Source organism: Hypanus sabinus, chromosome 10 (genome assembly GCF_030144855.1).
Source record: "Hypanus sabinus isolate sHypSab1 chromosome 10, sHypSab1.hap1, whole genome shotgun sequence".
NCBI classification, from domain to species: Eukaryota; Metazoa; Chordata; class Chondrichthyes; order Myliobatiformes; family Dasyatidae; genus Hypanus; species Hypanus sabinus.
Genome location: NC_082715.1, coordinates 22,499,556 through 22,524,820, shown reverse-complemented (window position 1 = coordinate 22,524,820; position 25,265 = coordinate 22,499,556). Strand labels below are relative to the sequence as shown.

At 41.8% G+C, this 25,265-nt stretch overlaps 1 protein-coding gene across 1 annotated transcript in view; it reads left to right on the top strand.

Moving 5' to 3' along the window:
• The window catches only part of trdn (triadin), a 110,711-nt gene that overhangs the window by 41,761 nt on the left and 43,685 nt on the right, over positions 1-25,265 (top strand). The window lies entirely within an intron of this gene.

Here is a 25,265-nt window from a genome sequence, read left to right as displayed (position 1 = left end):
TCTGATAGGACAGGGTGGAAGATCACGGAAGCAGGATTTGTATAGTTCTTTTACAATCTTGATTTGTGTATTTCCATACTCTTTAGGTAAATGAAGGTTTCAGTCTGAACCTTTGATGAGAACTGCTCAATGAGATTAATTAGTATTTTCACAACATCTGGAGAATTTAATTTCTTTGACATAGGAACGTATCCAAAACTAATGACTGAAACACTGCTGTGGTGATGCCTTATTACAGCAAATCTTGTGAAGACAAAAAAAAATTATTCTCCTCATTTAATGACTTTTTTTCTGCTCGCCCAGCAACAATTTAAACTAATTTGCACAACACGGTTAGAAATTATTCTGACTAAGGAATCAATATACTTTAAAACTGCTTTCTTTATTATATGTACTGACATTAGGACTTTGGTTTGTATTGCCATAGAAATGTTTATGTTTTGGAGATGTTTATTCATGTGCAGTACATGACAATTATCATTAAAGTTTAGATTATGTGATATTGTTGTATAACTGCTTGCTGTTACTGTTAGATATGTGGGTTAAGACCAAAGGAAAAATGTCTGGAGTCACTTCGCACTTTAGTACACGGGTGTTTATCAGGTGGGTCAAAAAATAAAGCTAACAAAAATTAGTGAGAATAGTGAAAACTGCTAATATTTCCAAAACAATATTTGCCAGAGAACACACTAATAGCTCCATACTTATTCTTGCCCAGTGTGAGCTCCTGACAGCCCTGTTCTCTCTCTCTCTCACACACATTGAGGGTGATGAGCCCCAATTATTAGGCACCAGGACATACCGTCTTTAATTACTCACTAAATTGACTTAAGACAGAATAGGATGCACCCCACAATGTGGTTGTAATCAAATTTACAAAACAAAACAGGAGTATCTACCCTAAATACAGTATACTAGCAACGTATACACATTTACACATCCTCCTTACATCTGCTGTGTATGGTGGGAAAGGCACCATAAAGCCAACCCAACTGCATCAGCTCAGTTTAGGACCAATTATGAGAATATCCCAGGGCAGACATTGCATACACTCAGTAAAACAGCAGCAGAATGACAAGGTAACTTTTGTGCATGTATGGAGTGCATTTACCTTGCTCCCTACATCATAATGACCCTTTGATTTATTTCATTAGTAGCCAATGGAGCTGCTGAAGGAGCTTAAACTAGACTGATAAAAAAACAAAAACATACACTTGGTGGACATTTTATTAGGTACACCTGGATACCTCATTGATCCAAATATCTAATTAGCCAATTCCAGCAACAACTCGGTGCATGAAAGCATGCAGGCATGGTCAAGAGGTTCAGTTTTTGTTCAGACCAAACATTAGAATGGGGAGGAAATGTAGTCTAACTCTGACCATGGAATGATCGTTGATGCCAGACAGGATGGTATGAGTATCTCAGAAACCACTGATCTCCTGGGATTTTTATGCATGGCAGTCTCTAGAGTTTACAGACATTCGTATGAAAAGCAAAACCAAGACATCCAGTGAGCAGCAGTTCTGTGGGGAAAGATGCCTTGAAAATGGGAGAGGTCAGAGGTGAATAGGCAGACTGGTTCAAACTGACAGGAAAGCAACAGTACTCATTACAACAGTACTGTGCAGAAGAGTATCTCCGAATGCACAAGATGCTGAACTTTGAAGTGGAAGGGCTACAACAGCAGATCACAAACATACGATCAGTGGCCACTTTATTAGGTACAGGAATGTATACTTCATCCAAGTTGTTTGTTATCCCACTGTGCAACTTTATTTTCAAAATATTCAAGATCAGCTGAAGGTAAATCAGATAAACTACTGTGATTTGCTGATAAACCAACTGCTGTCCATAATGCTGTCATTAAGCAAGCTTTCAGCATGCTTTGTATCTTTTTCTGATTACCTGACAACTTCTACCCATGACAGACCTCGGAATAGTGTCTGCTTTGGGATTCTGATGTCTGCATTCAAATGATGTAGCCTACCTAACAGAGCCACCCTCATTTAACAAGGGCCTTAATACTGGGAATGTTGACTAGGAGAAGACATAATTATTGTTTAACTTACCCTTCTGGTGAATAAACTCAAAGTCAAGTTTATTATCAAAGTATGTATATGGTATGTCACAAGACACTACCTCGAGATTCATTTTCTCGCAGACATTTATAGGAAAGTAAAGAAATGTGATAGAATGGATGAAAAACTATACAGAAGCAAAGACTGATAAACAACCAATGTGCAAAGATGACAAATTGTAGAAAAAAAAAATAGTTGGATTTCTTAGAGGAAGATTTGGTGTTATCTCTCCAGTGCTTTGAGGTTTCTGCTGTAGGTTGTCCTCGCCTCGCAAGATTGTAGGATGGTGCAGATCACTGCTGCCCGGTAGACCATGAATCTTGTGCCACATTTGTTACTCAATTAACTGAAGACTGTGCAGCTTTTTGTCAGTCGTGGCTAGAATATATAGCTGGTCCAGTCATATTTATTCACTTAATATTTTGATAACATGAGCTGTCAAAGGCATAGGGAGAGCCCAGTTTGAGGCTTGACAATTCTTTGAATGGAATCAGTTCACCACATCTAGATGCTTTCATACACACCTTGAAAGACAGAATAACACCCCAGCTATGTGAAGCCCCACAACATCTGGCAGCCCTGCGATCTCTGTCTTAGAGACCAATGTCAGAAATTCCTTCAAGAGGGAGAACCCTTGCAAGGATCTATCCTGGACCCATCACATTGCTGCAATCATAAATAAAGCATGCCAGCCACTACATTTCATTCGGAGTTTGAGGAGATTTGGTATGTCAACGAAGTATCTTGCATGGTGATGACCAATCTGACTGCTTACATCACTCCCTGAAGTAGATGCTCCAAAGGTTAGGAGCTCCATCAGGGACACAACCCTCCCTACAATCTAGTACATCTTCAAGAGAAAGTGCCTGAAAAAGGCAGTATCCATCACAAAGTGCCCTTGCCATCTGGGACATACCCTCTTCTCACTACGACCATTGGGTAGGAGCTAAAGGGGTCTGAAAATGCACACTCAATATGTTGAGTGTGCATCTTCCCTTTGCCACCAGATTTATGAACAGTTCATTAACCTATGAAACCACTATTTTATTCAGATTTAGCACTATTTATCTATTCATTGTACTTCAGTCAAATTTTTTATGTCTTGCACTGGACTGCTGCCACAAAGCAACAAGTTTTATGACATCTGTCAGTGATAATAAGCTTGATTCTGAATTGCTCGGCCACTGGAAGAGACATGACTGAGAGACTGCAGCACAAGTTCACTGTAAAAGCTTAGAGTGGCTGTGGAAATGGTGCTGGAGCTGACTCCGAGACAGGGGCCACTGAGTTTAGGGCAATCCCTTTGCTAGGCAGAGGTCCCAACTTTTTTCGGTGAGGGTGTGTTTTAATTAAAAAAAAAACAAGCAGTACCTTTTGGCCGTCATTTACAAATGTATAAGTACTCTCAAGATAGTTTTTACATTATGCTTACAAATATAGAGAAAGCAACTGAACTTGGAATGTAATTTTATGTCATCACAAGTGATTCTAACATCTGCTCTTGGCATTTAGTAGGTAATACCATCATGGAAATCTTGTTGAGATACTCAATTAGATCACACTATTGCTTCAAAGATAGGCTAGGCATGGATATGTTGAGGCTTATGACTCACTTTCATTATTCCATCTATGGGGTGCAAGTTGGAGGGCTGATGGAGTACTTTCCATTTCCCTGCATGAACAAAGTTAGCAACAACTTGCCATAATCCATGACAAAGCAAATTGTTCAAATGGTCCTATTTAATATCAGAGAATGTATACAGTAGACAACCTGAAATTCTTACTCTTCACAGACATCCATGAAACAGAAAAAACCCAAGGAGTAAATGATGGAAATGTTAGATTTGTTGATATCCAAGGCAAGGCCATAAGTATTCATTCCATTTACTGAGGGAGCATAGTGGGTGCCATATGGCTTGTAGTTACTTGCAAGGCTACACCAACAGCACCTCCCAAACATATGAACTCCAACACCAAGAAGGGTAAAAGTTTCAGGCACAAGGGAGTACTGCTAAGATCAAGTTTCACTCTAAGGCACACATTGCCCTACACGGCAATATATCACCTTCATAATCATATGCAGTTAGTACTCTCTTCATTTTTTTGCTCTTTTTTATTTTTGTGATAGAGTGTGGAGTTGGCCTTTCTTCCCTTTGGGCCACGCTGCCCCAGCAACCTCTGATGAATCTGATTAACCCTAACCTAATCACAGGACTATTGAGAAAGACCAATTAATCTACCCGGTACATCTCTAGACTGTGTGAGGAAACAGGAGGGTCTGAAGGAAACCAACACAATTCATAAGACTGTAAGATATAAGAGCAGAATTACACCATTTGACTGATTGAGTTTGCTCCGCCATTTCATCGTGACTGATCCATTTTCATCTCAGCCCCAGCCTCCTACTTTTCTCCAGAACCCTTCATGCCCTGACTAATCATGGCTGAAAATGTGTGACTGAGAAGTGGGTGCTGGGAGGAGGTTCCTGAATCATTGTTTTTTCTTCTGGGGGAGGTATTGTGGTGAACTACATATACCTGTCTGGATACGCCCCCTGCTGACTGCTCCTGTGGCTCCTCCCACAGACCCCAGTATAAAGGCGATCAAGGCCTGAGCCCAGCCTCTCAGTCTCCAGAATGTGGTATGGTGGTCACTCACTGCTTGTTCCTTCTTCCAGTCAATAAAAGCCGATATCTCGCCTTTATGTCTCAGAGTGAGTTATTGATGGTGATTCAGGTATAACCTGTTCAAAAGTGACCGGTCGCACCTGAACTCAAGGAGAACCAATATTCTTGTAGGCAGGTTTGTTAGAGCTGTTTTGGAGGGGTTAAATGAATTTTGCAAGGGGATGGGAACCGGGGTGAAGGTATTCAGGATAGGATGGATGGTAAAAAAGCAAAGATAGCATGCAGTCAGACTGTCAGGAAGGACAGGCAGATGATAGGACATAATTTCAGCCAGCAGGCTGGACATTAGTGCATTAGGGATGCAGAATCAAAAAGGGTAATAAATACAGTACTCAAACTGTTGGATCTCAATGCACGGAGTACAAGAAATAAGGTAGATGATCTTGTTGCACCTTTACAGGTTGTCAGGTATGATGTTGTGGCCATCACTGAAAGATGGTTGTAGTTGGGAGCTGAATGCCCAGGGTTTAATGCTGTATCAGAGGAATAGGAAAGTTGGCAGAGGGGTTGGTGTGGCGCTGCTGGTAAAAAATAGCATCAAATCAGTACAAAAACGTGATATAGGATTAGAAGATGTTGAATCCTTGTGGGTTGAGAGAAGAAAGGACACTGATGGCAGTTTTACACAGGCCGCCCAATAGTAGCTGGGATGTGGACCACAAATTAAAAGAAGAAATAGAAAAGGCATGTGAAAAGGGCAATGTTGTTAGAGTCATGGGAGATCTCAACATGTAGGTCGATTGGAAAAATCAGGTTGGAAATGCATCTCAAGAGAGTGATTTTGTTGAATGCCTAGGAGATGACTTTTTCGAGCAGTTTGTCATTGAGCATACTTAAGGGATCAGCTGTACTGGATTGGGTGTTACGTAATAAGGGAGCTTAAATTAAAAGAAGACTTTGGAGACAGTGATCACAATATGACTGAGTTCAACTTGAAACTTGGTGGGGAGAAAGTAAAGTCTGATGTAGCAGTATTTCAGTGGAGTAAAGGAAATTGCAGTGATATGAGAGAGGAGTTGGCCAAAGTAAATTGGAAGGAGATGCTGACAGGGATGACAGCAGAGCAGCAATGGCTTGAGTTTCTCAGAAAAATGAGGAAGGTACAGGATAGATATATTCCAATAAACAAAGAAATACTCAAATGGCAAAATGGTACAACTGTGGCTGACAAGGAAGGTCAAAGCTAATGTAAAAGCAAAAGAGAGGCAATACAACAAAGCAAAGAGTACTGGAAAGAGAGAGGATTGGGAAGCTTTTAAAACCCTACAGAGAGCAACTAAAATGATCAGTAGGAGAGAAAAGATGAAATATGAAAGCAAGCTAGCAAACAGTATCAAAGTGGATAGTAGAAGTTTTTTTCAAGTTTGTAAAAAATATAAGGGAGTTGAGAATGGATATAGGACCATTAGAAGATGAGGCTGGAGAATAATAACAGGGGGTAAAGAGTTGGCAGATGAACTAAATAAGTATTTTGCATCAGACTTTACTGTGGAAGACACTAGCAGTGTGCCAGATGTTCAAGGGTGTGAGGGAAAAGAAATGAGAGCACTTACTATTACAGGGGAGAACATGCCCAAAAAGCTGAAAGTCCTAAGGGTACAAAAGTCGCCCGGACCAGATGAACTGCACCCTATGGTGCATGAGGCTGCTTACCAAGCTAAGAGCCCGTGATATTACAGGAAAGTTATTGGCTTGGTAAAAGCATTGATTGACTGGTAGGAGGCAGAAAGTGGGAATAAAAAGATCATTGTCTGGTCGGTGACTAGTGGTGTTCTGCAGGGGTTGGTGTTGGGACTGCTTCTTTTTATGCTGTATATCAATGATCTGGATGATGGAATAGATGGCTTTGTTGCCAAGTTTACAGATGATACGAAGATTGGTGGATGGGTAGGTCGTGTGAGGAAACAGGATACAGAAGGACTTATACAAATTAGGGGAATGGGGAAGAAAGTGGTAAATGAAATACAATGTTGGAAAATGTAGAAATAAACGTGCAGACTATTTTCTAATACTGGAGAAAATCCAAAAATCTTGGATGCAAAGGGATTTGGGTGTCCTTGTACAGTATATCCTAAAAGTTAATTTGCAGGTAGATGTGGTGCTGAAGAAGGCAAATGCAATGTTAACATTCATTTCAAGGGATCTAGATACAGGAGCAGGGACATGATGCTTTATGAGGTACTGGTGAGGCCTCACCTTGAGTACTATGAACAGATTTGGGCTCCTCATCCAAGAAAAGATGTGCTGGCATTGGAGAGGGTTCAGAGTAAGTTCACAACAATGATTCCAGGAATGAAAGGGTTATCATATGAGGAAAATTTGATAGCTCTGTATCTGTATTCACTGGAATTTAGAAGGATGAGGGAGGATCTCATTGTACCCTTTTTGAATGTTGAAGGGCCCCATGGTGGGGGTGTTTAGGACAAGAGGGCACAACCTCAGGATAAGGGGTATCCATTTAGAACAGATGTGGAGAAATTTATTTTGCCAAAGGGTGGTAAATTTGTGCAATTTATTATCATAGGCAGCTGTGGAGGGCAGGTCATTGTGTATATTTAAGCAGAGCTCGATAGATTTTTGATTGGTCATGGCATCAAAGGTTATGGGGAGAAGGCCAGGCAGTGAGGCTGAGGAGGGGAAAAAGGATCAGCCATGATTGAATTCCGCTGCAGACTTGATGGGCCAAATGTCCTAATTCTACTCCTGTGTCTTATGGACTTATGATCTAATCCAAATCTATCAACCTCTGCCTTAAATATACACAATGACTTTTTCTGCACAGCCATTGAATTCCACAGATTCACCGTTCTGTGGTTGAAGAAATTCCTCCTCATCAGTGGATATCCCTCTATGGTCCAAGCCATCTCCACCACCAGAAACATCCTCTCATATCCGCTCTATGGAGTCCTTTCAACATTTGATGGGTTTCAATGAGATTCTACCCCCCTGCCCCCACCTCATTCTTCTGCATCCAAGGGAGTATAGGCCCAGAGCCCTCAATTGGTCCTCTTATTCCTGGAAGTATTCCTGTGAAACTTCTCTGAAATCTGTCTGATGTTAGAACATCCTTTCTTAGATAAAGGTCCCAAGACTGCTAGTACTTCTAGTGAGGTTGGAACAGTGCTTCATAAAGCCTCAACATTACATCCTTTCTTTCATATTCTAGTCCTCTCGAAATGAATCCCAGCATTATATTTGCCTTCCTCACCACAGGGAGAATTTACAGAGACTCATTACAGGACAGCGCTGGAATTGAACTCTGAACTCCAGAACACCTCAAGCTGTAATAGCATCGTGTTAACTACTACACAACCCAACAACATTGTGGAAGTACCTTCACCTGAAGGATTATTCCCTGAGATTCAGGAGTGTAGGTTACTAACAGTACTATCAGGCTGAGAAGGCTTATTGAGAAAGTAAGGAGGCATGGGATCCAAGGGGACATTGCTTTGTGGATCCAGAACTGGCTTGCCCACAGAAGGCAAAGAGTAGTTGTAGATGGGTCATATTCTGCATGGAGGTCGGTCACCAGTGGTGTGCCTCAGGGATCTGTTCTGGGACCCTTACTCTTCGTGATTTTTATAGATGACCTGGATGTGAAAGTGGAGGGATGGGTTAGTAAGTTTGCTGATGACACAAAGGTTGGAGGTATTGTGGATAGCGTGGAGGGCTGTCAGACATTGATAGGATGCAAAACTGGGCTGAGAAGTGGCAGATGGAGTTCAACTCAGATAACTGTAAAGTGGTTCATTTTGGTAGGTCAAATATGATGGCAGAGTATACTATTAATGGTAAGACTCTTGGCAGTGTGGAGGATCAGAGGGATCTTGGGGTCCAAGTCCATAGGACTCTCAAAGCAGCTGCGCAGGTTGACTCTGTGGTTAAGAAGGCGTACGGTGTATTGGCCTTCATCGATCTTGGAGTTGAATTTAGGAGCTGCGAGGTAATGTTGCAGCTACATAGGACCCTGGTCAGACTCCACTTTGTTGTGTACTCAGGTACAGTACTCAGTTTTGGTCGCCTCTCTACAGGAAGGATGTGGAAGCCACAGAAAGGGTGTAGAGGAGATTTACAAGGATGTTGCCTAGATTGAGGAACATGTCTTATGAGAATAGGTTGAGTGAACTTGGCCTTTTCTACTTGAAGCGACAGAGGATGAGAGGTGACTTGATAGAGGTGTATAAGATGAGCGGCATTGATTGTGTGGATAGTCAGAGGCTTTTTCCTAGGGCCGGGGAGTAGATACAGAGGAGAAGTTTTTACTCAGAGAGTGGTGAGTGGTGGCTGTCGGCAATGGTAGTGGAGGCGGATACGATAGGTTCTTTTGAGAGACTTTTAGAGCTCAGTAAAATAGAGGGCTATAGGTAAGCTTAGTAATTTCTAAGGCAGAGACATGTTTGGCACAACTTTGTGGGCTGAAGGGCCTGTATTGTGCTGTAGGTTTTCTATGTTTCTAACTGGTGATAAATACTAGACCCTTCAGTGATGCACCTGCCCAAAAACTGAATAAGTAAAAAAAAATCTCTTACTGTGTGAGTGTGTCCACATCCAAGACACAATAATGATACTTAATATTATCAACCAATGAAACGCTGGTAGAAGCCGCATTGGTTGTCACAGCAACAATGGACTTAAACCTGTATTATGTATTGGAAAGGCAACACATTACAGAAGAAGAAATAATTGGGTTTTTTCAAAGAGGCACTGATCTACAGCACATCAATGGAATTGGCAAAACCCAGAAGTAATGAAATGGCAGTCACATTAAGGCAGCTTTGAGTGCTGCTTTCTCTCAGAACATCTGCTCTTTTGGCATTCTAATGCTGACCAGTATGACAGGAAGCCAACTGGACCAGACAACCCTGGCAGCAGCAGATGTACACAGTCAGACACTGACATTTTCAAGTACCTAGAAGTGACTGGTCACAGGCACCTCCGAGGTTCCCAATATGAGCAACTGCTGCTTTCTACCAACATTGCCAAGATCAAAGTGCTGAAGTTATTAAGTGGCAGTAACTTCAAATACATCAGTACCACTTCATTGAGAATGATACTCTCAGTTTAACTATTCACCACTCTTTTTTTCTTGAGTGGGCACAATCAGATTCACAGCAGAGGTCTGAGACAGTCACATAGCCAAGCAGGAGCAAATGGCATTTATACAAAATTTGGACAATTGCTTCCATGAGACCCCAGTGGCATTTTAACCAAACCCTGAATGCTAAATCTATTTTTACATTCCTCTTTGGTGAAATAACCAACATTTATTTAGAAGGACAAAGATGATCTTCAATTAGGTTAGAATATGGCCACAGTGAAGCCAGTAGCGGCAAGAAAATCTTCAAGATTCAAGATTGTTTGCTGTCATTTGACAGTCCACAAGTGTAATCTATTTACCTACTGCCTGTTTAGAGCAGCAATGAGGTTCCTCCATCTCCCTGGCAGTGTTCAGGGCTTCCTTCATCATGCCAGTAGCTTCCTCTTGGTTTTCACTACTCTAGGCCATGTAAGTCCTGGGTGGAAACTTAGGAGTACCATTGCACTCAAATGATTCTTCATTGCTCTTTCTGGAACAATTTTGTTTGACCAGTCAAGGTAGCCAGCCCTGAGATAAACCCCCAATGGCATGTTGCTACCGGACACCTGGTCCTATTCACAGGGTCCGGTTCCACATCCTTTATAATGGGATGGGAATTATAAACACCATTAACTTATTATGGATTATTTCTTCACTACATGTATTTTCTTACCAATTTTACTGTCTTTTTAAATGCTGTAATATATAAAAAATATTATTCTGTGCCACCTGTTGAAATAAAATCATTAACAAGAGTAATTGCCATTGTTTGCCCATTGTAGCTGAGGGCAAGATATTAATGAGTTAATGACTGAATATAATGCAGGCAATTGATCACTGTAGTGTTGTAGATTTATTGCATTATAGCAAGTCTACACGGTCCATTTGATGCTTTGGTTTTATTCTTCTCCTTTGAATTGGTTGCCTAAATTGTACGGCAGCAACATTTTATCTTCCTGTTGAAGTACATTTCAAGAGCTAAATGGTGTGAAATGGTTTGTGCTGAAAAATAGTTCTAAGATTTATATTATAACGGGCAAGGATGATACCAAACATGAAGTTGAACGTTTCTAAAGAAGTAGGCTATGTTGCCAGTCAAGGTATTTTTAATCAGTACTGTCTTCATAACACTTTATGTTTTGATTATAATGCAAGCTTCCCAGATATAACAGCCCTGAAATGATTCTTCTTTCAAGTTGCCAGACCAGTTAGCTAATTAAGTTCCTTGATGTTGCTAGCCATGCACAAACAAAATTAATGTCACTCTTCCAATTGTTTGTTGACTTAAATTTTAAATACTTTAAATAGTACCTCTGTTTATTATCTTGTACTTTTCAAAAGTTTATTCCTTTTTAAATCATTGAATAATCTACAAGGGTTTTCTAAGCAGAAACTTCAAAGTTAAATCTGAATACATTATCAGCATAAAGTTTGAGAAGGAGGTAAAATATCTTGCCTTCTGAAGCTTTATTTTAATCATTCTCTTGAATAATATCAGAAACCAGGATTTTCTCAGATCTTTTAATGCTGCCCTCCAATTATGGCAGCAAAAATCCAATGATACCATGCCATCATTAAATCATTTCACAGCAGTTTCAAATTTGTAACTGCACTGATTAAAATCAAGGGATGAGAGAAAAGGTCACACATTCCTGCACTGCTTGTGTCATTTCCCATCAGAGAGCTACGCAATTACTTTCCCGAATTCTGCGGCTGTTGTGTGACCATGTCGAGAAACGTGTTCCAGTAAGCTCTGCATTAACTCCAACTGTTCCTTGATTAAAGGCTCTTCCTGCAAAGAGAAATATTAAAAAAAGATGCAGTAGGTGGTTATATATTTTAATCTATGTTTCCCCTTACTCTCATCTATTGCATAATAATTTTATACAGTCCAGTTATTCCTCACTGTGATTAATTAAACAAATTCACAGATCAATCAGCCTTGATCAGATAATACTTAGTGCCCAGCTGAATTGAAGTAGCTATATGCAGACCCTATTCAGGAATGTGGTTTCATGTGGATTGCTTGCAACAATGATCGGTATTGTAATCCTTCGATCATCATACAGAACCAGGAATGTTATTTTTACCCAAGCTCTTCAGTATCATTACTGACTGGGTCAGCAATTTGATGTTGCTACTGGTCAGTAAAATATTGTGCAACTTCTGCTTATGTGCTTCACTTCCCAGTATCGAAGAACCTACAGATGGGGTTACGTCTCTACCAAAGGAGGTGTAAGGCTTCTCTCTGCTAGCCTGCGGGTCACCTTTGGGCAAGGTGTAGCACCTGCTTAGCCCCCGCCACCCCCCCAACCGATCAGGGTCATCTGAAGCCAGGGAAGCAGGTAGTGGGTGGTTGTATGAGCAGCTGGTGCATATCACAAGTCCTGGTTTGTGCAACCACTGACGATCTCTGATAATGCCTGGGGTCACCACCTTGTAAAAACACTGCCTAGAAGAAGGCAGTGGCAACCCATTTTTGTAGAAAACTTGCCAAGATCCATCAGGGTAATGGCGAGAACATGATCGACTGCATCATACAACACGGCACATAATGAATGAACAAACAGCTGTGTCCATGTTAATTTTTAACTTGCAAATATCTGTTCTACTGACAAAAACAGAAGAAATTCTACTGATGCTGTAAATCCAGAGGAACGTACACAAAATACTGAAAGATGATATCAGATCAGGCAGTATCTACGGAGAGAAACAAGCAGTTGATGTTTCGGGACAAGACCCGTACTGATGAAAGTGCTTGGCTTGAAATGTAGAATGTTCTTTTTTACCTCCATAGATGCTGCTTGACCTGCTGAGCTCTTGCAGAATTTTGTGTATGTGGTATTGACAGATGTACCGGTCATCATTCCTTGCGTGAGTGTCATTTATCACATACACATTTAACTACTTCAATATAATGTTTGGAGCGATGTCCACGACCAGATTCTCTAGACCCCTGCCTTTCAGTTCCACATGGCCCATGGTTTCCTACCCTTTATGCTCACCTCTCCACACCCCAATGTGGTAGATGAAGATAATGCCTTACTGTATATGTCACCTTCCACATTTTGGAGGTCTGTGGTGATTAACCTATTTACTTCTGCCATCAGAGATTTATCAGTACATTGACTAAAATGCATTTTCAGTTAGATAAACACACTAGTGTATTCATCAATGTAGATGCATGAAACACCTGTGTGAGTGACAGAATGAGAGAAACACCACACAAGTTTTCCATACAAATGTCCTCTATCCCCCTCCTCCCACACAACCATCCAGCCACCATCTGCTCAATTTGTGGAGGAGTCTTTGGTTGCCACATTAGCTTCATTAACAGAACAGTGACTACCCTCAACCACCAGGCTCTTGGACCAAAGGGGGTAACTTCACTCAACATCACTTGCCCCATCATTGAAATGTTTCCATGACCAATAGACTCACTTTCAAGGACTCTTCATCTTATGTTCTCGATATTTATTTCTTATGTATTTATTATTGTTGCTGCTTCTTTTGTATTTGCCCAGATTGTTGTCTTCTGCACTCTGGTTGAACGTCCTGGTTGGACACTCCATCACTGATTCTGTTATAGTTATTAATCTATAGCTTGTTAAGTATGCCCAAAAGAAAATGAATCTCAGGGAAGTATATGGTGACACATATGTACTTTGATAATAACATTTAGTTTGAACTTTGAGAACACACCAAGTGCAAGTGGATATAAATCACCTTAGGCCTAAAGGCTCACTATTTTTTTAAGTTCACAATGTTATCACGGATTATCTCTCTGGTATTTGGCTAAAGATACCAGATGAAATATTTGAGATGACACCAGATGAAAATGAGTCGTTAATATCGAAACCATCTCATTAGATGGGACATCCACCATGTTGTATGAGCCAGAGTGTTGTGGGCATAAATATTCACACCATTTCCACTCATGGTATGGTAAAACTTTCTTTCACTCACAGTCTACAGCATTTGTTCTTCAGCATTTTCACTTGTATTTTCTAAAAAAGTTACTTGCTGGGAAGAAAATACCAGATCAGTCAATCAAGTTAAGTCCCAAATGTCTCTTGTGCTCTGACATACTTCCAATGTTCAAGTGTATTCTATTTAGCACAATGCTTTACAGTACCAGCAACCTGGCTTCAATTCCTGCTGCTGCCTGTAAGAGTTCAGTATGTTCTCCCTGTGACTGTGTGGGTTTCCTCCGGGTGCTCTGGTTTCCTCCAATGGTTCAAAGACGTACCAGTTGGTAGGTTAATTGGTCATTGTAAACTACATCATGATTAGGCTAGGATTAAACATGGAGATTGCTGGGTGGCATGCCTTGAAGGGGCAGAAGGGCCAATTGCACAGTGTATCTCAATAAATAAAAATATAGAGGCTGGCTTACACTTCCTAATTCTCTGTTTCGGTATTGAGAGATTTAATCTTCTGCTTTACCAATCCTTCTTTACTTTGCTGATTCCAGAAATACAGACCATTACAGTGGCTATCCCCTCCTTGTTGCTAGTCCAGCGTCTTCTTCTTCATGTCCGGCACAGTGGAGTATTATGGAATTTGTGTAGGCTGATAGTTTCAAAGAATAACACATCTGATTATTCTGGCAGCTGACACACAATTGAACTTGAAGCATGATACAGACAGACAGACATACTTTATTGATCCCGAGGGAAATTGGGTTTTGTTACAGCCACACCAACCAAGATTAGTGAAGAAATATAGCAATATAAAACCATAAATAATTAAATGATAAGTTAATCATACCAAGTGGAAATAAGTCCAGGACCAGCCTATTGGCTCAGGGTGTCTGACACTCCGAGGGAGGAGTTGTAAAGTTTGATGGCCACAGGTAGGAATGACTTCCTATGACGCTCAGTGTTACATCTCGGTGGAATGAGTCTCTGGCTGAATGTACTCCTGTGCCTAACCAGTACATTATGGAGTGAATGGGAGTCATTGTCCAAGATGGCATGCAACTTGGACAGCATCCTCTTTTCAGACACCACCGTCAGAGAGTCCAGTTCCACCCCCACAACATCACTGGCCTTACGAATGAGTTTGTTGATTCTGTTGGTATCTGCTACCCTCAGCCTGCTGCCCCAGCACACAACAGCAAACATGATAGCACTGGCCACCACAGCCTTGTAGAACATCCTCAGCATCGTCCGGCAGATGTTAAAGGACCTCAGTCTCCTCAGGAAATAGAGACGGCTCTAATCCTTCTTGTAGACAGCCTCAGTGTTCTTTGACCAGTCCAGTTTATTGTCCATTCATATCCCCAGGTATTTGTAATCCTCCACCATGTCCACACTGACCCCTTGGATGGAAACGTGGGTCACTGGTGCCTTAGCCTTCCTCAGGTCCACCACCAGCTCCTTAGTCTTTTTCACATTAAGCTGCAGATGATACGGCTCGCACCATGTGACAAAGTTTCCCACCGTAGCCCTGTACTCAGCCTCATCTCCCTTGCTGATGTATCCAACTATGGCAGAGTCATCAGAAAACTTCTGAAGATGGCAAAACTCTGTGTTGTAGTTGAAGTCCGAGGTGTAGATGATGAAGAGAAAGGGAGACAGGACAGTCCCTGTGGAGCCCCAGTGTTGCTGATCATCTAATATTGTAATTATAGGACCACTTACTACGAAGTGTATTTCTTTGTGGTAACAGAACTGAGAGAACAATCACAATTCCAGAGTTCTAGGCCAGGAATTTGGGGTCTTCTGATTGGTGAGTGCAGAGTTCATGGCCTGCAGTTTGGAGTCTTGTCATTAGTGAGTCTGGAGTTTGGGATTCTGTCATCGACAAGTCCTGGGGTCTATACCAAAGGAAGCCCAAATGTCGAAGATCGAAGTTGACGAGTCCAGGGGGCCGATAGCTGAAGCCCTTGGTCTATGTAGGTCGCGAGGGGAGAATTCAAAGGGCCGATGCTTGCATGTGCGCGAGCCCATTGGAGGCTGGAGGTCTGGAGGCAGCCTATCCTGGGGTTGGAAAACTATGTGTGTGTGGGAGAAGGTGGCTTGTTTTGTTATTGTTGTTTGTTTACTATCAAAGTATATACACAGGATACAACTCTGAGATTTGTCCTCCGGCAGGCTGCCATAGAACCTGGGAACCTGTTCAAAGATAACATCAAACATCCAACACGCGAGAAAAAGAGCAAATTGTACAAATGGCAAAGAGTGAGCGAACAACACACAGAATATCAAACATCAAACGAGGAGTCCAGGAGCATTCAGTTTAGTCCAGTTCAGCGCCACTCCCCAACTGCAGGCTGCGGAGCCAGTCTTCACCGAAGCATCCTAGTCATAACCGATTGCCTCAAACTGCCCAACAACAGTAAATAAAAAGAGTACCCAGTAAACAGTAACACATACAACATGAAACTTAAAGTTTTGCATATCAAGTTCACAGCCACAAGCCATGAATCTGGACCTGGTATAACCCAGGGTGATGTGAGGTCTAGTGTCTTCCTTTGTTTAGCATTGATTTACACAGTAGTGCATCAAAGGATGGACATACACTGTGGTGCTTGTACTGATGTATTTTTAAAACACTGCTGTACATGAAGAATGATTACCATGTGAATGTAATCCACCTGCAAGGGAATAAATGTGTGAATCAACGGTAAGCAGTGAGAAACTAGAAATATCAGCCAAGAGGCTGTGGAAACCTTTGACCTCCTTCTCACAATTCTTTTTCTTGTTCATTTGTTATATGCCTTGTTGTATGACATGGGTGATCATGGTCTTTCCATGGCCGTGATAGTTCTTGGCACATTTTTCTACTGAAGTGGTTTGCCATTGCCTTCTTCTGGGCAGTGTCTTTACAAGATGGATGACCCCAGCCAGTATCAATTCTCTTCAAAGATTGTCTGCTTGGCATCAGTGGTCACATAACTAGGACTTGTGATATGCACCAGCTGCTCATACGACCATTCAGCAACTGCTCTTGTGGCTTCACGTGACCACGATGGGGGTGCTAGGTAGGTGCTCCACCTTGCCCAAGGGTGACATGCAGGCTAGCCAAGGGAAAGGGAGCCTTGCACCTCCTTCAGAAAAGATGTATCTGCACCCCACCACCCAGAGGTGCTCTATTATCTCCATATTCATAACTCTGAAGGCAATTTCCTGATTCAGTTACTCTCCCTGTGCCAGAAGCTGTATTTTTTCCTGCAAATTGATATTAAAAAGGAAATCTGTTGGAAGGGAAACACTGGAACAAGAAAATATGACCTGCTCTGAAATATTGTGGACATCAACCTTCCTACTTGTCTGTGAGCATAGAGAAGTCATTGAACTTTGTGCTGGCAGAGTGCTTGATGTTTGATATTTAGTTAGTGACCAAGGGAACATACCATAGTAGGGCAGACAGAAATAATCCTGTATGTACATATATAAATAGATCAGTATTGACTGTGTTCTCTCTGCGTTTGTCTTCTGTGAGGGCAAAATCTATTCAACAGAAGACGTACTGAAGGTGGCTACAAAAATGTCATTTTATACATCACTTGACAACCTTACGTAAGTCAAAACACTTCTGTCTTGTGTACTTTTTTGGGTTCTGAGGAAAACCTTAAAGTGTGGCTGCAAAATTCAAGTCCTTTAGTCAAGAGGGAAATTGAAATGATTTCAGTTCATTTATGATAGATTAAGGATCTGGCAGTATAGTGTTGGGGCATTGGATGCAGAGCGAGGTGAATTTCTGTGGGTTTCCCCAGAGAAAATAAAGTACTTTTTATATAGTAGGAGAACATTTAATATTGTTGTTCAAATCAGGATGTCTGGAAAAAAAAATTTAAAGGCATAGAATGTGATTAGGATGGAAAATGTTATATTGGCCTTTAGTTACAAGAACATTAGAATAGAGGAAACAATAGCCATCATCTGATTGGACAGAGTCCAATTGATTATCTTGAGGCTTTAGCTCTTCGAGGCTTCAGTCAGAGAAAGCAAAGAAAAGAAAATAATCTAGGTTCTTTTTCCTTCCCTTCTTTATATCTGCTCAGCTAGGACAGTAGAGATGATAGGTAACAGAACTCAGTACGCCTCATGTGGGAAGGCAGGGAGACCTCCAGTGTCCCTGACGACTACAACCATGAGAAGTGCATCCAGCTGCAGCTTCTAAAAATCCATGTCGAGCAGCTGGAGCTGGAACTGGATGGACTCTAGATCATTTGGGAGGCTGACGGGGTGATAGATAGGACATATAGAGAGGTAGTTACACCCAAGATGCAGGACGCAGTAAACTGGATTACTGGGGAAAGGGGTTAAGGAGCCAGTGCAGGGTTCCTGTGGCCACCCCCACCCCCTCAACAGCAGTTATATTATTTTTGGATACTGTTGGGGGGGGGGGGCGACCTAAAAGAGCGGCTTAATCTCTGGCACTGAGTCTGCCTCTGTGTCTCAGAAGGGAAGGGGGGCAGAAGAGGCACACTGTGGTGATAGGGGATTTATTAGATGAACGGACAGGATGTTCTGTGGCTGAGAATGGGATTCCCAGAAGGCGTGTTGCCTTCTGGGTACCAGGGCCTGGGACATCTTGGATCGAGTCCTCAGCATTCTTAAGTGGAATGGTGAACAGCCAGAGGTCATGGTACAGGTAGGATGAGTGACAAAGTTTTACACAGAGAGTTCAGGGAGTTAGGTGCTAAGTTAAAGGGTAGAATCTCCAAGGTTGTGATCTCAGGATTTCTACCCATGTGATGTGCTAGTGAGGCCAGAACTAGGAAAATTATACAGTTTCATACATGGCTAAGGAGTTAGTGCAGGAGGAGGGCATAGGATTTTTGGATCATTGTGTTCACTTCCATGGAAGTTGGGATCTGTACAGAAGGGGCAATTTTCATCTGAACAGGAGGGGGACTAGTGGGAAGGTTTGTTAATACTGCACGGTGAGGTTTAAACCAGAGTTGCAGGGGGAAGTGAACCAGTGTGCTAGAACAGTAAGTGGAGTGGTTGTGGAGGCAGATGTTGGAACAAAATTGGGAATCAAAAGGTTCGGCATGGTGTGACTTGTGTCCTGAGTCGCATATATTTCTTGGTTGCAGGAGGGTCAAGACTGGCAGCTCAGTATTCTGGGGTTCAGTTGTTTTAGGTGTGACAGAACGGGAGAGATTAAAGGAGGAGGGGTGGTGTTACTAATCAGGGAAAATATCACAGCAGTGCTCCCCAGGACAGATTGGAGAACTCGACTACTGAGAAGTTTTGGGTGAAACTGAGAAATAAGAAAGGTATGACTACATTAACGGGGCTATAATACAGATCACCCAACAGTCCTGGGAACTTAGAGGAACAAATTTGCAAAAGGGATCACAGACTGTTACAAGCAACATAAGATTGTGACAGTAGATGATTTTAACTTTGCACATTTTGACCAGGAATCCTATATTGTAAAAGGACTAGATAGGATAGAGTTTGTCAAATGTGTTCAGAAAAGTTTCCTTCAACAGTATGTAAAAATCCCAATGAGAGAGCATGCAATAATGGATCTGCTATTAGAGGGCAAGATAGGACAGGTGACAGAAGTTTGTGTAGGGGAACTCTTTGCATCCAGTAACCTCAATGCCATTACTTTCAAAGTAAATATGCAGAGATGGGTCTGGTCTGTGGCTTGAGATTCTAAATTGGAGAAAAGCCAACTTTGATGGGATCAGAAATTACCTGGCAAGTGTGAATTGAGAAGGACATTTTCTGACAAAGGTGTACTTGGAAAGTAAAAAACTTTGCAAGTACAAAACTTCAGACGAGGTGAAGGAGAATCCTAAGGGATTCTACGGGTATGTTAAGAGCAAAAGGATTGCTAGGGACAAAATTTGTCCTCTGGAAGACCAGAATGATAATTCATGTGTGGAGACAAAATAGATAGGGAACATCTTAAGTGCATTGTTTACATCTGTATTGACTTGAGTTGAATGCAGTCAATAGAAGTTAGGCTAAGTGGCTTCAACTTCATGGATCCTGTACAGATTACAGAGGAGGAGGCATTTGCTACCCTGGATAGATCGCCAGGGCCCGACAAAGAGCTCCCTTGGACCCTACAGGATGCAAGTGCAGAAACTGCTGGGGTCCTAGCAGAGACACTTAAAACAGGAGAGGTACCAGAGGATTGGAGGATAGCCAATGTCAGTCTGCTGTTTAAAAAAGGCTCTAAACAGAAGCCAGGAAATTATAGGCTGTTGAGTCTGACATCAGATGTGAGAAAGTTATTGGAAGGTATTCTAAGGGACCGGATATACAAGTATTTGGATGGACATGGTGATAAGGATGTCAGCATGGCCTAATATGTGGTAGGTCATGTTTGAGCAATCTTATAGAGTTTTCTAAGGAAGTTACCAGGAAAGCGGATGAAGCCAAGGCAGTGGATGGACTTCAGTAAGTCATTTGACAAGGAGGTAGTCAGGAAGGTTTAGTCTCGCGGCATTCGCTGATGAGGTAGTAAATTGGATTAGATATTGACTTTGTGAGAGAAACCAGAGACTGGTTGTAGATGGTTGCACCTCTGACTAGAGGCCTGAGGTGTGCCTCAGGGATCAGTGCTAGGTCCTTTGTTGCTGGTCATCTACAGTATATCAATGATCTGGATGATAATGATAATGATCAGCAAATTTGCAGATGACACCAAGATTGGGGGTGTCATGGACAGTGAGGGAGGCCATCAAGGCATGCATAGGGATCTGTAGCAGCTGGTAAAATGGGCTGAAAAATAGCAGATGGAATTTAATGTAAACAAGTACAAGGTTTTGCACTTTGGTAGGACCAAACAGGGTAGGTCTTACACAGTGAACGGGAGGGCACTGAGGAGTGTGGTAGAACAATGGGATTTGGAAATACAGGTACATAATTCATTGAAAGTGATGTCACATATAGTTATCGTCGTAAAGAAAGCTTTTGGCACAATGGGCTTTATAAATCAATGTATCGAGTACAGGAACAAGAGAAAACCTGTAGATGCTGGAAATCCAAGCAATCAAAATTCAGTCCGGCCAACGGGTTTCGGCTTGAAATGTCAACTGTACTTTTTTCCATAAATGCTGCCTGGCCTGCTGAGTTCCTTCAACATTTTGTGTGTGTTTATTGAGTACAGAAGATGGGATGTTATGTTGAAGTTGTATAAGATGTTGGTGAGGCCTGATTTGGAGTATTGTGTGCAGTTTTGGTCACCTACCTACAGGAAAATTGTAAACTAGGTTGAAAGAGTTCAGAGGAAATTTGCAAGGATGTTGCCGGGTCTGGAGGACCTGAGTTATAAGGAAAGATTGAATAGGTCAGGACTGTGTATTTTAGAACATAGAAGATTGAGAGGAGATTTGAGAGGTATAGATAGGGTATGAAATCCCCTTTTACAGGGCGTCTCTTTGGAGGTGGCTCATGAACCCCTTGCGAACAGCCACCGGACTTGGCGTTGAGAAAACCACTTTTCTCAGACTCCTTAATGTTTGGGGTAGATATGACCTGGGTCCCACCAAACCCATTAGGTTGGGATGTTTTGCCCACTCAAACCCTGGTTTGTGTGAATGCTATGAGCTTTACTGCCCCATGCAATTGACCATCATCAAGAAATAACAGATCACACACTGCATATAATTATAAAGAAGGCATATTTATGAACGTTATCTTTACCAAACAGATATAAAAGAGAAATAATTAAAAAAACAAAAAGAAAGGGCCCATTATCATTGAACAGTCAAACATGCACACACTTGGAGCTCAAATCTTCCAAAAGCCGTTGTGTCCGATGTACTCACTACACCAACTCGTATTCACTGCATTCTGCATTCCTGCCAGATCGAATCCTTTGGCGGGTTCTCTTGTGCTTCTTCTTGCTCCACCTCCCGCCGAAAAAGACCTCGACCCACCTCAGTGTCCTTCACAAAAACTTCTCCCCCAGTGTTCTCTAGAACTTTGTTCCAGTTCGTCCCTGCAGATTGGATGACACGGCATTCCTAAGCAACCCTAATTTTTAACAGTAAGCCAAACAATGCCAGTAAAACACACTGCTTCCACAGAAAAACCATTACACAAAATACCCTACAACATTTGGGTAAACACTTTACCAGGGTTCTACAGGTAAATGTAAGCAGTCTTCTTCCACTGAGGGTGGGTGGGACTACAACCAGAGGACGTGAATTGAGGGTGAAAGGTGAAGAATTTGAGTGGAACATGATGGGAAAGTTCTTCACTCCGAGGGTTCTGAGAGTATGGAGTGAGCTGCCAGCACAAGTGGCGTATGCGAGCTCGATTTCAATGTTTAAGAGAAATTTGGATAGTAGGGTTATGCAGGGCTATGGTCCAGATGCAGGTCGTTGAGAGAAGGCAGTTTCAGCATGACTAGAGGGGCTGAAGGGCTTGCTTCTGTGCTGTATTTCTCTATGACTCTAATATTCACTAGACTGATTCCAGAAATGGTATGTATAATTAATGCAAAAGATATTGAGTAGACCAGCTGTATATCTTCAAGAACTAAATGAAATGAAAAGAAGTCTGACCAAAACTTCTAAAAAATGTTATGTACTTAACAGGCTGGTTGCAAGATAGTTCAGAAGCAGCATCTTACAATGTGGAATAGCCCATTTAGGACTGCAATGAGAAGTGCACATAGCAGCAGAGCTTTTTGCAATTCTCACCTGACAGGGCTGTGGAAGCTCAGCTATGGAATTTACTCAAACTGTAGACAGTTGGATTTCTGGTTATTAAAGGAATAAAGAGCTATAGGGGTTGGGCCAATAAATGGCCTTCGTATACTGTAGTGTAATCACTCAAATCAAGATGTTCTCCCAAGGAATTCTTGCCTTGATATAGAATACCTGTGTATGACTTTGCATAACGTGGGGAGGCAGATGTCACGTAGTCTATGACAAATTGGAATCAGGGTCCAGTAGCATGATATGCAAGGTGGCTGCAGCCTTTCGGCATTTTCACTGCCACTGTGATGTGGCGTCGTCTTTTGCCTGCTCCACCGTTAAAATCTTGGTGGGATCACTCTTTTTCTGAAACTTCCCTTTTGACTTTGTCGCTATGGGTGACCCTTGGGAGTTGGTCTCCGGTGGGCTTCGCTCTAGAGATCTCAGGAGCTCACAAGGCTCCTCACCATGACAAGGTGATGACCTCAAGGTAGAGCTTTTGATGGATAGTGGAGTGGGCCCAGGGATCTATTGTCCTGCTCCTTCCTTCTATGTTTTGTTCTCACCTGCTGCAGAAACACTATGTGAATACATTAAATGCCTCTATTATACTCCTCGTTTCTCAAAAGCTTTTTTTTTGCCTTTGTTGATTCTAGGCTAAACTTCTGAATCAAGTAAAGCACATTAATCAATCTTTGAAATATAAGGTGTCTGGAAACAATTCCAGTCTCCCCGGCAAGATTTGCATGTAGTTGATGGTTAGAAAGTGACCGATATACCGTATATCCATATGTGTTTGGAAGAGAAATTAAGGTTAGACTAGAGAAATAGCTTAACAGGTTAAGTACATAATCCATTCACGTCACAGATGGTAGTTGCCAGGTGAATTTATTTTGCCAGTAACCACTGGCAATATTGGAATATTACCTTTGGCATTTCATTGGTATATGGCATGGGAGTCTTCAAAAGAACCCTGAAAGTGAAAAATCAAGATATTAAAGATGGAAATAGAGCAGTTTCTGAAGATGCAAGCAAAGGAGTTGCCATTAACCCTGCTAAGCTCCACCTTGTTTCATTGACGGAAATAATACATTTCACTATATACTTTAATATACACATGACAAATAATGTTAATTCTTCTCTTTAAAATCTGTTTTAAAGTGATCGATCTGTGTTTTAAAGAGGTAGACGGTCAGGTTGTAGTCATATGAAAGCACTCATGCACTACAAATGACATCATTGTGGTGAAAGATCAGCAATGCCATTTCCGAAGCAGAATCGGAGTCAGGTTTAATATCGCTGACGTACAATCAGTGTCCACTTTAGCAGCTACACCTGTTCAGCTGCTCGTTAATGTAAATATCTAATCAGCCAATCATGTGGCTCTTGGTCAAGAGAGTCAGCTGTTGCCGAGTCTAAACACCAGAATGGGGGGGGGGGGGGGGGGAAGAAATGTGATCCAAGTGACTTCGATCGCTGAATGATTGCTGGTGCCAGACGGAGTGGTTTGATTGTCTCAGCAACTGCTGATCTCCTGAGATTTTCATGCCCAGCAGTCTCTAGAGTTTACAAAAAATGGTACAAAGAACAAAATAAAATGTCCAGTGAGCGACAGTCCTGTGGGAAACAAGGGGACTGGTTCAAGCTGACAGTAACTCAAATAACCATGCATTACAACAATGATGTGCTGAAGAACGTCTCTGCACACCACATCAAACCTCAAAGACGATGGGCTGCAGCAGGAGACCACAAACCTAAACACTGTGGCCGTTTTATTAGACGCAGAGGTACCTAATAAAGTGGCCACTGAGTGTACGTCATGAAATGTATTGTTTTGCGGCACCATTACAGTGCAATACACAAAGAACTATCACTTACAATAAGAAGTATATATGTAAATTAAAAAATTCAAAAAGAGAACAAAAATAATGAGGTAGAATTAACGGGTAGTTTTCAAGTTACCATTTTCAAGGTAATACTTAAAAAATCGTAGTCTACTAAAAGATGTGCGGGTTAAAAGGATTCTTGAAGAACATACGTGGAAATCCTTGAAACCTGCAGCACAGTCTTTTCATACAAGAGCAGGGATGTCATGCTGGAACCGATTAAAAGGTCACAGCTAGTACAGTTCTGGCTATCAAGTACATGGAAGTGCTTAAGAAGGCCTTGGACAGAAATATTGAATGTTTATTCCTTTCCATAGGTACTGTCTGACCTGCTGATTTCCTCCAGCATTTTGTGTGTGTTACTGTGGATTGCTAGCATCTGAAGAGTCTCTTGTGCTTGTGACAGAGTCAAGGAGCAGTATTTAGGATGTTGCCTGAGGAGAAACTGGCTCAAGTTGATTTCTTTGAAACAAAGGAAACTGGGGGGCAGATGTGATTGTGGGATGTACTGTACAATCACGAGTGAGGCCAACATAGTCTACTTCCCATAGCAGAAAGGACAGTAACTAAGGGCCACAAATTTAAATGGTCAAATTTAAAGAAGGCATCTGAGGAAATATTTTTTCACTCAATGAGAAGCAGTGTGGAGTGGAGGGGGAAGGGGATTGGGGTTTGGGTGCAGGCTTGTGGCTCCCAGCCTGAAAGGACTGTGGAGGCATAAGTTTTCACCACACTTAGCAAATACTTGGGATGGGGGGAAATATTAGACAAGTCAGAACCTACGATGTCCCACACCAGAAGCTGGGAAAAGTAGTTCATTTTTTGGTATGATGGCTGAATGACTGCCTTTTGCATTTTTATGACAACATAACTCCCAGTTTTTAATGTCCTCCACACTGTTCCCATTGT